The sequence below is a fragment of the Heterocephalus glaber genome, unplaced genomic scaffold (genome assembly GCF_053883595.1).
Source record: "Heterocephalus glaber isolate CG9 unplaced genomic scaffold, H.glaber_assembly_v1.0 deba00001555, whole genome shotgun sequence".
Taxonomy (NCBI): Eukaryota; Metazoa; Chordata; class Mammalia; order Rodentia; family Bathyergidae; genus Heterocephalus; species Heterocephalus glaber.
Genome location: NW_028258346.1, coordinates 1,562,923 through 1,578,370, shown reverse-complemented (window position 1 = coordinate 1,578,370; position 15,448 = coordinate 1,562,923). Strand labels below are relative to the sequence as shown.

Genomic DNA, 15,448 nt, shown 5'->3' with positions numbered 1-15,448 from the left:
GGCTCTGAGAGTTGACATCTGCAGAACTCCCCTTCTTCAAGTTATAGCTCAGTACTCTGACTCCCAGACTCCTCAAAGAAGGAAAGCTCCCAGATGCTGTTGTCTTGCAGCAGTGGTTCAATGTCCTTATCACTGCTCTGTTCTGGGGTGTTGGTCAGACTACCACTGATGATGCTGTTGCTGTGTTTTTGAGCTCCAGTGGCTTTACGGTATTCAGGAATGAATAAGGCAACCAGAAAAGACATAAGAACTATACACGCTCCAAATAAAAATGGTGCACCTGGGATGACAGCTCCCTGTAGGGCACCACTGCCAGAATTCAATTCTGGGCCCAACTTGGTCAGTTCAACATGGAACATGTAGAATATGAAGCCATACAGTGCTGGCCCCAGGCCATTACGTAGTCCTCTTATTCCAGTTATGATTCCCTGGGTAAGTCCTTGTTAATCTGGCTCTGCATTCTGAAAGACAAGGGCACTGACTGCTGGGAATGTGATACTGGACATGGCGGCCACAGTCCCTGCCACCTACATCATCCAGGCTTAAGATCCAAAACCATACCAAGCCAACTGCAGCATTTGGAAGCCCAAGCCAAGAAGGACAGTGATCTTATTCCCCAGTGATCTCATCAAGATGCTAAGAAAGACTGTCTGGGCCACAATAGACAGAATTCCCACCATAGCTATGAATGCTACAATTTTAACAGATCCAAAACCTATGACCTGCCTGAGATACAGAAAAAACTTGAATACTGTCCAGCTTCAGGAAGATATGAAAGAAACACAGTGATACAGATAAGTAAGACAGTAGAATCTTTTCCAACTTTCTTCAATGACGAGAAAGGGTCTGCTTGTTTCCAAGAAATCTGAGCTCCCCAGGAAACTGGTCTTATTTTCTCCAGCAGAGATTCTGGAACAGCTACCAAGATGAAGCAGATGTCCAGAAGAGCCACCACTGTGGCCACCAGCACCACAAGGCTGTCTCCATAACTGGCAGAAAGGTATGCTCCAATGGCTGGGCTGCTGACCAGACTAGCTGCAAAGGTGGCTGAGACCCATCCATAAGCACTACTTTGTTCGTGTTCCTGAGTAATATCAGCTACATAGGCAAATACCACAGAGAATGTAACTGAGAAGACTCCAGATACAGAAATCATTGCAAAATACCACCACGGGCTGATCCTCATCAGTGGAATAGGAAAGCAAGTGAAGAAAACTGTGCCAAGGAGAAAAGGCTTTCTTCTCCACACATCAGAGAGAGCGCCTATGAGTGGGCCACTCAGAAACGACAGCAGGCCCTTTACACCTTGAATGAGACCATTCATGAGGAATGTGTATTGAGGAAATGTTTCATGCAGAACAGCCAACACTGGAGTTGTCAACAGGCCCCATGCAAAGAATTCAAGGAAGATGACAAGAACAGCATGGTAAACACTTGGCCGGCCAAAGCCTTGTAGCCAGCTGCTGCCAGCCGTCTGCGTGCCCGCGCGCTTCTCCGCCATGGCTCCCGCCTCCGGCAGCGGCGCCGCCTTCCCCTCCAGTTCCCACGCAGCCCGGCGCTCAGGCTGCTGCCATGCCCGAGCCGGCTCGGAGAGCTCCTAGAAGGCGGCGGTGCCGCGGGGGCGGTGGCGGGGCCCGCGCCTTCATGGGCTCCGTGGCCCGCAGCTTCCTGCGATTTGGGCGGTTGCGCCAGTGGCGACGCCTCGAGCTGAGAGGGAATCCGAGGCCGGAGGCGCACAGGACACAACTAGAGGCCCGCCATGACCCAGCTCTCAGGGTACCCAAGGCGTCAGTGCGGCCGCACTCTGCGGAGGCTGCTCCCGCCTCAGTCCTACAGCCCAGAGGCAGGCGCCGGCAGGCAGCAAGCCCTGCCCCCGCCCCCGCCCCAGCCAGGCCCCTTCTCTGATTTTCTCGGCCTCATTTATCCTTCTTTACTATGGAGAGGAATGTTTTTCCTGGCCAGGAGCCATTTCCTCTTTTGGTAAGAGCCATTGGGTTGCCCACTGGGAGATACTTCCCTTGACCACTGCTCAGTCTATACGGATTGTTAGAGTAAACTTCTTGTTTTCTCCATTCCTCCCAGCTCTAGAATTAGCACTTTGTCTTAGTGATATTCACTTTTACAACTTTAGTTAAAACTTTTAGAACAGTGTTCATATGGAACATTCCAGTTACTATAAGAAGTGAGTCTTCCATAGAATGAAGACCATCATTGAGATAAGGAGAAACAATCGAAGATATTTAGTATCTGAATCCGGCTGTGTCTGAAGGCAACTTTTCCCCGAATGACTTCCATCCTGTGAGTTAATACATTCCTTTTTCACTTAAAGTGCAATAGATTTCTAACCCCTGGAAACCAAAGAAATAGCTATTTGTGCCTTGTATATGGCCCTTCTCTTGTGCTACCATTTAGTGCCCATTAGATCTCCTCAACTAGTCTGAGACTTCTAGAAACTCCATGCTGCTGTTTGAGCACAAGTCTTGGCTTATAATGGTTCCCCTGTAATTTTGTATAGAAAGAATAAATGAATTGGCTGATTCATTTTGACCATTTACGTGTAGCCCACTTTATAAAATTTGAACTAAAGGAATGGTAAAACTCCTATCCTTTGTATTCACTTACAATATCCTCTAACAACCCTCAAGTCCCCCCTCTCTAGCCTCCTCTTCCCTGTACACAAACCCTGATGATCCATTCAAACATCCCCAGAATGGGCTGCAGTGGTGAATGGCCCTGTGAATGACAAAGATACTCTGTTTCTGGATGGTTAAGAAACTGCTGGGAGCACTAAGATACCTTAGCTTTGACAAAGGTGCCAAACTTTTTCACTGGGAGGAAGATAGCCTCTTTAATAAATGGTGCTGGGAAATTTGTCTTTCCACATGCCAAAGATTAAACCTAGACCCATATCTCTCAGCATGCACTAAACTAAAATTGAAATAGGTCAAAGATCTAAATATAAAAACAAACAATCTGCTGGAAGATAGAATAGGTAATACTCTTGAAGACACAGGTGTAGGCACAGACTTTATGGACAAAACACAATTCCACAGAAAATATTAGAATCAACAACCAGGATCACAGCAAATTAAAAAGCTTTTGAACACCAAAAGAAACCAACAGAGTGAAGAGACAACCCACAGAATGCAAAACGAATGTTTACCAGTTAATCCTCAAAGGACTAATCTCTAGAATAAAGAACTTACAAAAAAAAAAATCACACACCCTCAATTTAAAGACCCACTCCAAAAATGGACATCTGAAATGAATAGACACTTCTCAAATGACGTACAAACAGGAAATCAATATATGAAAAAATCTTCAACATCACTGGTCATTCGAGGAATGCAAATTAAGACAACACTGAGATTCCGTCTCCTAAAGAAAGGCTATCATCAAGAAATTAACTAATAAATGCTGGCAAGGCTGTAGGTGAAAAAGGAACCCTTCTCCATTGTTGATGGGAGTATAAATTGGTACAACCACTATGGGAATAAGTATGGAGACTCCTCAAAAAAATAACCCTAGAGGTTCCATTTGACCCAGGTACAGTGGACCTTCATGTTACTACTGGCCTGACATATGACAACTTGGGTTAATTAGGTTAATAGAAGATTCATCTGCCTCTTGTCTGTAGTGTATATCTATATAAAAATGTAGATCTCAGCTGTATTGAATTACAACTAACTTGAGTTACAACCAGCCCTCAGGAACCTATTGAGTTGGTAAGTCAAGGGTCCACTGTATTCCCCTTCTAGGTCTCTTCCTGAAAGAGTTAAAAGCATCATACCACAGTGATATATGTGCACCCATGTTTATAGCAGAACAATTTATAATAGCTAAATCTTGGAAAAGGCCACATGCCCATCAACAGATGAATGGATAAAGAAAACATGGTACTTATATACAACAGAGTACTACTCTGCCATAAAGAAGGATAAACTCATGACATTTTTAGGTAAATGGATGCACCTCAAGACCATAATCTTGAGTGAAATAAATCAGACACACATGTTTAAATTTAGCATTGTTTCTCTTGTGTGAGAAACCCAAAGAATAAATAAAGAGCAAAATGGAGGATAGATATTGGGAAGTAGGAAAAACCTGTTCAAATGGGAATGGGAACAAGGGATGGAGGAGGGGATAGGGAAGGAAGGGAAATGGGATTTAAAAGAGAATGAAAGGGAAAAAATGGAAACAAAGCTTTTATAAATGGGGAAGGGAGGAAGTGTTGGAGAGAAGGGGAATGGGAAAAACAGAATTAAGATATATTATGTGCAGGTACAAATTCCCTATGATGAATGTGATCATTACGAATGAAAAAGATGTACTAATAAGAAACAGCTGGGAGTCCAGGAGGGTTTCAGGAGTGGGGTGGATATAAGTGGTGATTCTTGTGAGAAACTATGTACAAAATCTCAGGTGCTTCTACAGAGCAGTAAATCAAGAGTGCCTCTATGAATGTGCTAATCCATTGTATAGAAAATTCACCAGTAGAAAGCTGAGATCACCTCTGAACTATCAACTGCATGGGAACAATTTGCTTCCAGGATTCTGTACAATGCAACATGTATCATAGGACTGTGGTAAACGTGGAACCCTAAGAGTTACCTGAAAAGATATAACATCTTACAACATCAACTTAAACATTTTAAAAGTGTACCATTCAATGATATTATAAATACACTGTGTGCAACAATCACCAAGATCCATCTCTAGAACGTTTCATCCTCCCAAATGAAACTCGGAACCCATTAAACAATATCTCCCCATTCCCTTTGCCCTAGACTTTGAGAACACTATTCTCATATTCTGTCGGTCATGAATTTTTACCATGCTAGGTACTTCATAAAATGGAATGATATTTGTCCACAAAATCAATATTTTGAAATAGATTTTACACTAGTAATGAAAGAAAAAGAGAAAGTAGCATTCAAGCCTACAAGAATGAGTAGACCATTTTAGAGCTTTCAATGATACAAACAGCCCACTGCAGCACACATGCCATAGGTTCACAACTAGAATAGACAATTGCAAGCTCAATGCTATTTTGATTTTTGTATGCATTCATGTGCACCAAACTATACAGCCATAAATGCATTTTGCGCACATGTAAAGATACAACCACACAATTATACAAAAATCAGTGGTTTCCAAATGTTATACTGTATGTACTCATTGCTCTCAAAGTTCTCAATGCCTGTTACACTCTGGCTGATCCCCAAGGATCACAGGTGTGTGTTGAATGACCAGCTGTCTAATTCAGGAGTCATCAATGGATAGATGATTTTTAAAAGGCATGGGTCACCTTTTTAAAAAATATTAATTCCAGGGTCCCACCTCCAATTGAATTAAGTGCCTTTAGGCATGGGGCCCTGGCCTCTGGTGACTTTAATATGCAACCACAACTGAGAACCTTTGTTCCAGACAATCCCTGAAGACAGAGTTAGGAGCAGACTGGTATAGAGTATGATCCATTTTACAGCCTGCCATGAGCTCAATGGTATGCCTTAAAAATGTGTGCCAAAGCCATAATTTCCAACTCAACTGTATTTGGAGATTGAGCTTTTAGGAAGTGCTATAGTTTGGATCTGAAATGTCCCCCAAAGGCCCACATGGCAGAGCTGTGTCCCCAGGTTCCAGTAGTGAGCTATGGAAGTGATGAAGCCTTTAAGAGGTGAGGCCCACTGGGAGGTCTTTAGATCAGTGGGTGTCTGCCCTCACAGGGATCATGGGAGCCTGGTCTCTTCCTCTTTCTGGCCATAAAGTGAGTGATTTTGCCTCTCTGTGCACGTCCACATGTTGTGCTGCCTTACCATAGCCCAAAGCCATGGTGCCAATCAGTCATGTACTGAAACCTCCAAAATGGAGCCAAAAACCAACCGTTTCTCTTTATAAGTTGATCATCTCAGGTATTTGCTATAGTGATGGAAAGCTACCACAGAGGGTAAAGTTAAATGAGGTCATAAGGGCAGGACTCTAATCTGATAGAACCTGTGTCTTCCAAAGAGAAAAGAGCTGCCAGAACTCACTGTCTCTACACACACAAAGGAAAGGCTACATGAGGACACATAGAACCACGCAGGACAGTCAGAAAATGACTCTGCTGAACCTCATCTGAAGCTTCCAGCATCTAAACTGTGAGGAATTAAGTGTTCCATTAGCTGTTCAGTCTATGCTACTTTGCTATGGCAGCCAGAGTAGACTAATACAAAATCCTATTGGGATTCTTTTTCAGAACAACATTGGCTCTTCAAACCCTCCTCAATGTCAACTTCCAGAGCACCTTTGCTCCCAGCTAGTCCTGCCCAGATTTACCCCTAAATGCTCGCATGGACTGTGACCTAGAACTCAGGGACAGTAGGGGGAACTACTGTCAGGAAAGCCATCCCTCAGTCCACAGAGATCCTTCAACCAAGCAGCCTGGGTCACAGGGCCATCATGAAGCAGAAAGAAGCTGGTTCTTTCTTGTAGGAAGGTGGGCCCCACTTTTTGGGCCAGAGCTGAGCGATGAGCAGCAATGTCTCTTTTCTCCATAGGCAGCTTCCAGAAGTGGCCCTTTTATTCCAGTGCTTGGAGAGTTGGCTATGTAAATTATTAACACAGACAATGTAAGAAAAACCCCCCAACAGTTTTCTAATGTAATTATTTCCCATTTTACTGTTTTTCCACGTCCATATTTTTATAACCAGCATGGTGCAAGCTCTATTCAACATTTCAAAACAGTTTCTTAATATCTTCTATTTTGGACATTTGAAAGCTGTCTGGGCCCATGAGACAAGGAGGATGGCCTCTGACTTGAGGGGTTGGTATTTCTGGAAGGTGAGGGTCTGGTCTGGAATCTATGGGCCATAATGCAAAGGGCTAAAGCACAAGTCCTACTCCAGGCCTCCACGTCTATTTGCCTCAAATAGTCATTGATTTCTTTGGACAGAAACCAAAGCCTGTTTCTCCACGTGTTCCTCACCCTGGGAGAGCGGGCTCAGAGGGCAGTGAGGCAGGGAGGTCAAGGGAAGAAGAGGCGGGCTACTGCAGCAAGTTTCCTTGGACTGAGGGAAGGCATGTTCACTTTTTCCACTTCAACAGTTGGGCTGATGTGTGAGTCTAGGATCTGATGGCCACATTGGCAGAGGAGGAGGGCAGGCACATGGGAGGTGGAGATAAAAATAGTGACTGTGTTTAGCCGGCATTTTAAGTTACTCTTTTGAATTAAGCATGGGACTGAGAGGAAATAGAATGTATTTTTGGTAGCAGAAGACAAAACTGGGCCTCTTTGGCTTCCGGCCAAGCTCAGGTCCCAAAGGCAGAGAGTCTTGGGGCTTTGCTCAGGCACAGCTGAAGTCAGTCATGGTTTTGGTACATGGTGGACACAAAGAACTAGGGAGAAGGTTTTGGAGTGACTAGGTCAGCTGTGGGGCAGAACCTCAGCCTTGGCAGTGTGGATCTCACACAACCATCCTGGGGCCTCCAATAGGAGGGGACAAGGATTTCTGTAAACCAATGTGGCCTGGTGGACACTCGGGGGAAATCCTGGCACCATTTGTGTGAATGCTGGTGCCTGGCTGTAGCTTCCACATTGTTTAAGCTCTCTCTGGCTGTTCCCTCACCCTCTCAGCTCAGCATCTCCTCCTGGCAGAACTCCACTTGTCCGGGGAAGAAACAGAAAATGTGCCCCGGACCAAGGTAGGGACAGGGAGCATTCTTGGAGGTGAATAGGTTAGTTTACTCCCTCCCAGAAGCAGGAGCCATGAAAGAATTAGATAGGCAAGAGTTTTATGGGGAGTTGGGGAAAAGGCCTGCGAAGGATAAATAGGAGGGAACAGGAGTAGGAGAGGAGACCCCAGGAGTTTAATGGCTCATAAAGGAGGGAGGGGAGGAAGAAGGGATAATGGGAATCTTGGGTTATGACAAAGTTCTGAAAACACCCAAGCAGGCTGAGGTGGAACCCTGAGCTAAGATGGTTTGTCAGGACCCCCACCTGTCTCTGGGGCCCACTGTGCTCCGTCTCTGCTGGGAACATGATCCTGTGATCACAAAGTTACAGCAGCCGGAGGCCACCAGCCAGCCAGCTCCCCAGCGGATCGGGAAGATCGGAGCCTGTGCTGCCATGAATGTCAGTTTCTTCATTTGCTCTTTAATTGATTCACTAAATACTCATTGAGCCTCATGACAGTCAGATCCGGAGCTGGTTACTGGGAACACAAGTAAGAACTAATATACAACATTTACAATGTGCCAGGCTCTGTTCTAAAGGTTTTCCAATAGGTTAAGCCATCGAATCCTTGCAATGACTATAAGAGACCATTAGCAGTGTCTATTGTTCAGATGAGAAACTGCCGCAAGGGAAGATGAAGCATGTAACTTGCTCAAGGTCATATACTAAGTGACCCTGTAAGTGTCCTTCTATAACCTTTGCCCACAGCTATCGTATTTCATCTAATTTAAGGCACTGCCTATTGTAAGACATGTGACTGTATGTGACATTAAGAAAAAAGCACGGTCAGTTAACTTTGACATACCATTATTGTTAAGGTGTATTCTCAATTTCAGAGATATTAAAATGTGAACTGGTAGCTGTCACCCAAAGGTGCCATGCCTGTTCTCAAGGATGTCCCAGCTAAGCAGGGAGTGCAGGCCTGAGCATCACTGAGAGAAGGGATGAACAGCTGCAATGCCAAGAGGAGAAAATCATCACTCAGGCCTGAGGTTGTCTGGGAGCCCCTCACAGCCGATTTGGCCTCTGCCTTAGGGTTTCTCCAAATAGAGAGGGAAGGGTGGGATTTGGAAGTGTATTTTAAGAAGCTATGGTTGATAATACTAATGCTAATAATCACATAGCAGTAGCTAAGAATAGCTAATAACTTACTGAATGCCTACCATATCCTGGGCGGGACTGTGATAAGGGCTTTTCCTTCGTCACCACATTTAATCCTCTCAGAAGCCCTGAGAAAGACCCGCTAGACCAGGGGAGGAACCTCCTGTTCAGGAGGTTAACTGATTTACCCCACCGCGCAGCTGGTGGATAAGAAAGCCCAGTAAGGATCTTGGCAGCATGGCTCTCAAGTCTCAGCTGTACTCCACACTGCGACCCACCTCCCAGGAGGGTGTTAATGATGAGATGTGCTCACTGAGTCACTCTCACTACTCTGTTTCTGAGGAGAAGCCCAAGTGAGGGCTGGATGTGGCCAAACACAGGGCTGAGGAGAAACCTCTGTGTGTCTCCACTTGTGCCGAAATCGGGCTGGGAGGTTCTGGAAGTGTTGGCACATAACTGGGACTTCTCAGTCAGTTTGACTGTCCAGTGTTGGCTAAAGTTCACTCTGAGAGAAGGTCTGTGCTGGGCACCTGGAGGCCACTGAAGGAAGTGCTGGGCTGAGTGCCAGATGTTGAATGAATGCTCACGACATGGGGTGGCCTTGCTGGCCTGCCTGATCTGGGTCTTCTTTCTCACCCAAACATCACCTCCTGTCTCCTTCCTGTGCTCGCCAACTTCAGTCAGCCTGGCCATCTGCCACTTCCTGGAGGAAGTCAAGCTCCTTTCATTGCTGTTTCTTGAACATACCTCTGCCTGGAATGTTCTCCTACCTGCCTGCCTCTTTCACACGGCCAGCCTTTTCTCTTGCTTTAGGTCTCAGTGTACAGGTTGCCTCTTCTGAGACAACCTTCCTGTTATTTTCTGTCACGGCACTGTGTTAATTTCCTTCCCAGGATCTTTCACAGTGTGGAACTAGTTCTTTATTAGTTTTCATCTTTGGGGACAGAGGCTTTGCTGACTGATGCCGCCCAGCAGTGAGCGTGGGGCCTGTCACACAGAAGGAGCTCCAATTTGGACCGAACAAATAGATTAGTTGAGAATCTGATGACAGAGTCAAGATGTACACCTGACAGAACACAATGAAGGGCTGAGCTGCTCACAGCATGGGAGATAGCCATGGGGTGTGAGTTTTTGAGAGTCGAACAGAGTGGGCGGAATTCAGAGTTCAGGATGACCAGGGACAAAAAACCACTTGGAGGAGAAAAAACAGGCTGTGAGGGGACAAAAAGCAATTTTCTGTTTCCAGTAGCTTTGAAGCACCTTTGTTTTCAGTGTCTGGAATCATCTAGCTTCCTAGCCTCCTGGACACCTGCTTTGACTCACTGGAACGTGGGGCTGAGACTGTAACAACAGGGCGTCTGGCCTCCGCCCAGCATGTTCTTCTGGGTTCTCTCGGGGGACCCAACCCCACACTGAGACTGAACTCACACGGGGCTCCTCAGCATAGGAGGAAGGATGTCCCGGCAAAACTGATAAGGGTGCCATCCTCGCTTTGACTTTGTATCTGGGACAAAGTGACCCCTAGTGTCCAGAAAGGCTTTCAGATCGCCTTTATTTTGGAATTCTTTCAAGGTTTTTAGAAGTAGAGATAGACCTCACCAATTACAACATGTTCTCTCAACTGTTCCTTTCTTGTCTCACATAGAGATAACAAAACACAGCATTTAATTCGCTCACTGAATTATGTATGTCTACACTTTGCATTTCATGATTTCCATACCATACATCTGGAAAGTAAAGGTCAAGACTTTTGTTCCCACTTTATACATGTCCTGGTTAACATTCTATAGACAGTTATTTATCTTAATTATCTAGAGAGCCCTCTCTCTGTAGAATGTGTACTCCCTTGCTACTGTTTCTTCAGATGCTTGCCCCCCCCAACACATCGAGCACACATTCTAGCTCCTTGAGGGGAGGAGATGGCGCCTTATTACCCTTGCTGCTCTTGAACAGAATCTGCAATAAGACAGATGCTTGGTGAATACTGAATAAAGATGGAAGAGTTCCAAAACTTTACAGTGTATCAGTTCTTTGCTCTTCTTAGCAAAGCAAGTTGCCTCAGTTTACCTGAGCCCAAAATTGTCACCTGTTAACCATATAAACCAAAATGCATCTTTCTTGTCAAAGACTATTAAAGAACAGAACTCTTGTTTTAGCCTTGACTAATCTGTGACTTAGTTTGGAAAGCTTCTCCATACCCCAAATTAGACATGATTGAAGAATTTAAAAAAAACTAAAATATAACTTTTGGTTATAGCAGAACAATTTAAAAACTAAACAAAAAACTTTGACAGAAACTCCAACATTTTTAGAAGGTTCTGGCTATTTCAGAGTTTGAAATGAATATTAATCACTATGTTTTGACCAAGGACAACACCATGCAACAGAGCTGGAAGTGAAGTCATCTGGGTATGTCTTCTGGAACCCTGCCCTGAATGGTTTTCTCTTTGACGTTTGTCTACTTCTTTAATACAGCTCAACATTAGTAATGCTCACAGTCTTTTTATAAAATCATGTTTAGAATATAAAGGCAGCATGGAAAAAGGCTCAGGGTGAGGGAAAGGAGAGAGAAAAAATAGCAAGCCTTTAGTGAAGGTAAGAAGGCATTCACTCTGCTAGTGTATGGTAAGGCCTCACAAGTTACCGTGAAGGGTGGCATGATTTGTGCTCCCCATGTTAGGAGACTCTGCATTATCTAAGGGTCACCTTCTTCAGGGCCACATTCTATTCACTTCATCCACAAATAACTTCTTATGACTTTGTTTTCCCTAAGAAACAATAAGAAAGTATTGATAACAATCACTGTAACTTCTGTTCTTGCAGTTTCTTTTCCATTAATCTTCTGGTTCAACAGACTCCTATCAGAGCTTCAGGAAGAACTTTGGCTGTTCCCAGGCTCCAAGTTCAAGGACTCTTTCACCTAATGATTACTAAGTAAGTGTTTACTGTAGTGTTTACCCATTTTGGACCATTCTTGTCTCTGGTATTTTACCACGCCAAAGCCTGACCCTAAGATTAAATGGAAAATATTTTAAGGAAACAAGATCGAAAAAGTTGTCTCTATGAGGCCAGATCTGTGGAGCTGCAGAGACTTGGTCAAATCTCCCCAACAGCTGGGAACAGTCAGTTGAGTGCTGTAGAATTCATAAACCATGTTAAGAGTTTTGGTGTCCTGGAAAAAGCTCCAAAATGTTCCAATCATTAAACTACTCAAATCACTTTCAGATGAGCAAATTCAAGACAAACATTACCAATTTTTAAACCACATCAGATGTTCTAAGAAAAAAGTGGAAAACAATAAAGTTGAATGATCTGTTCTTACCCCATTTGCTTATGCAGGTGATTTCAAATTTAGTACAAGCAGAGGACAGTCACAGACATCTCCAGTACGTCTGCCCTCAGAGACAAAAACATGAGTACATAGGAACCCTGGGCCACTGATTCAAAGGAATTGATCTTTGAATAGTTCTGCTTACTAAAGTGGTTGAAGCAGGACAGCTAATATGTGCTAGACTCTTAGTAAACGTTCACTCACTTGATATATGATTGCATAAATAAAGGACATCTGACAAATAATAAGATGAAGAATAAGACACTTTGAAAACTTTAAAGTTTTCTCAGGCTCTATTGAAAAAAAGAAGAAACAATGGCCAAAAGAGTAAGAGGAAGGCTTGAAGTCAGAAGGGATGACAAAAGTTAAAAGAGAAAGTTAAAAGAAGGAGCAAGTGTTTGCCAAGGAGTAATGCAGGAAGAGGCCTTGAAAATAGAACTGATGAGTGTCAAGTAAATTTAACAACAAATTGTCACCTGGGTGACACTACAGGCAATTTGCATATAAGATTAACTTGATAGTCTCTCAGATCACCCCTTTTCTACTTATCTTGCAGGGGGCTGGATTTAATCCTAGGGGATAGAATCTAGCAGAAGGGATGAGATACTATTTCTAATATTAGTAAGCAATAAAATCAGGGCCTCTATCTTAGGCTTCCCTTTCTTGTTGCCTTTCAATTGCTTGTTGCAGGAGAAGCCAACTGCCATGCTGTGAGCTACCCTAAGGAGAGAGTCACATGGGCAAAAGGAAAGAAAAGCCCTGATATTTTTGGTTAAGAGCCAATGAGGACCCAAGGCCTGCCAACAGCCATGTGTATCCAAGTACACTCCTGCAGTCACTTACTATGTTAGGAATATGCAGTCGTATGGAGTACTACTCCGTCATCAAGGAGGATAAACTTGAGGCATTTTTAGGTAAATAGATGCACCTCAAGACCATAATTTTAAGTGAAATAAACCAGACACACAAGTTTAAATCTAGCATTGTTTTCCTTGTGTGAGAAACTCAAAGGGTAAATAAGGAACAAAATGGAGGATAGATATTGGCAAGTAGGAAGAACATGTTCAAATGGGAAGGGGAACAAAGGAGGAGGAAGGGAAGAGAAAGGAAATTTTAAAAGAGAATGGAAGAGAAAAAGTGGAAACAAAGCTTTTTATAAATGGGGGTGGGGTGGGGAGAAGGGTTGTAGGGAGAGGTGGGGAATGGGAAAAAAGACATATTATGTACAGGTACAAATTCCCTATGATAAATGTGATTGTTATGTACGGCAAATATGTATTAATAAAACATACATGAAAAAGGGCTTTCCTTGAGTCTTTGCTGAGTACTATGCTGCATGTCCATAATATGTGGGATTCAACCAGTCCTGACCTGGAATAACCAGAGTTGTAAGCTGACGAATTCCTAGAGTTTATATAGGGTGGGGAGAAGTCTGCACTCTGAGCAGCCATGCTGAGGAGTTCTGTTTGATCACCTACTATCTGAGTGAAGATCTAAGAGGAGTCCCTTTGCAGTAATAGGTCTGTATCCTTCTTGGGATGAAGAATACTCTAGACCCACCCTAGAAAAGTAAAAAAATACTGCCGCTAGAGGGACAAAACAGATTACCACATAACTGGTTGCAAAATAAAGCCCAGAACCCTTTAAAGGGCTACAATAAAATGCAGACACTCAACAAGGAAATATTTGAAATGTCCAACATTCAATCAAAAATTGCTAGGTATGTTAAGGAGAAAAATTTGACACAGGAGGAGCAGACAGAAACAGAATTGAAAATAATAGACATAAAAGAACTAGCAGACAAGGATGTTAAGTAGCTATTTTAACTATATTCAAGTATTTAAAGGAAAAAATGTAGGGAGAACAATAGAATATATAAGAGATCAAGTGTAAATTATAAATGAGCCAACATATATATTTAAAAATTTACTTGATGGAATTAATAGGCAATTAGGCAACACAGAAGATAAATAAACTTGAAGACAATATAAAAATCAACCCAACCAAAGCAGAGAGAGACAAGAATTTTAAAATTAAACAGTTCAAGCAAATGAGAAGCCAAGCCACATAATGGGAGAAAATATTTGTGAAAGATATTTCTGACAAAGGAATGTAATCCAAAATATACAAAGAACTCTTAAAACTTAGCAATAGAGAACCCCTATTAAAAATGGACAAAAGATCTGAACAGATCTCACAAAAGAAGTTATACAGATGGCAAATGACTACCTGAAAAGAGGCCCACTATTATATAGTATTAAGTTACTGAAAATTAAGACAATGAGATACCATCACACACTTATCAGATAGGCCAAAATCCAAAACACTTACAAATGCTGGTGAAGATGTGGAGAAAGAGGAAATACTCATTCATTGCTGGTGAGAATGAACACTGGTATAGCCATTGTGGAAGACGGCATGATAGTTTCTTACAGAGCTAAATATGCTTATATTATTACAGTAAAAGACACAACAGCATTCACCATACTTTTTATCACATCTTGTAAAGACACACATGAAAGGATTTCCAGAACCGCTTCAGAAAGTGGCAAGAACATAGGATAAGTGTGTTTGAGGAGAGGGGAAATATTTTAAGGGATATTAATGGCAATGTGTCATTTACTGTAATAACTTTTTTAAAAAATTAAACATTCACAGTGTATTTTGATCATACTTTGTACATCTAACGTTTTCTATGTCTCCTGTTTGCATCAAGACACCATATTGAGTGATTGACTTGTCCCATCTATGCTTGTGAGTATAATTCAATGATGTTCATGCAATGATGCAGTTGCCTAATGATACATTTCTCAGTGCTTCCTTGTCCCTAAGCAACACATGACTACTCAAGCCAAACATGACAAGAAAAGAAAAAGGCAAAGTATATGGAACATAGAAAACACTTAGTTAGGTAGTAGATTTAAACCCAACTACACAGATAATTAAAATAACTAGTTTAAAGAATACAATTAAAAGTATTATCAGACTTGATTAAAATGTAAGGTCCAAAAAAAAAAGTAAGGTCCAAATTTATGCTGTCTACAAAAAAGTCACTTTAAATATAAAAATGGTAAAAAGTAAAAGGATTAAAAATTATGTATCATGCAAACGTTAAAGACAGGAAAACTGAAGTGGTTATATTAATATCAAAGTAGAATTCAACATGGGAACTATTATTGCACATACAGAGACATTTATAGTAATAAAAGTCAATTCACCACAAAGAAATAACAGTCTTCATTAAAAGAATCATACCACAGTGATATATGTGCACCCATGTTCATAGCAGCACAGTTTGTGAT

General features: G+C 42.5%; 1 long non-coding RNA gene and 1 pseudogene across 1 annotated transcript in view; both read right to left on the bottom strand.

Moving 5' to 3' along the window:
* The window catches only part of LOC110350323 (uncharacterized), a 73,062-nt gene that overhangs the window by 32,123 nt on the left and 25,491 nt on the right, over positions 1–15,448 (bottom strand). The window lies entirely within an intron of this gene.
* Positions 27–1,528, bottom strand: LOC147824060 (solute carrier family 71 member 2 pseudogene; annotated as a pseudogene).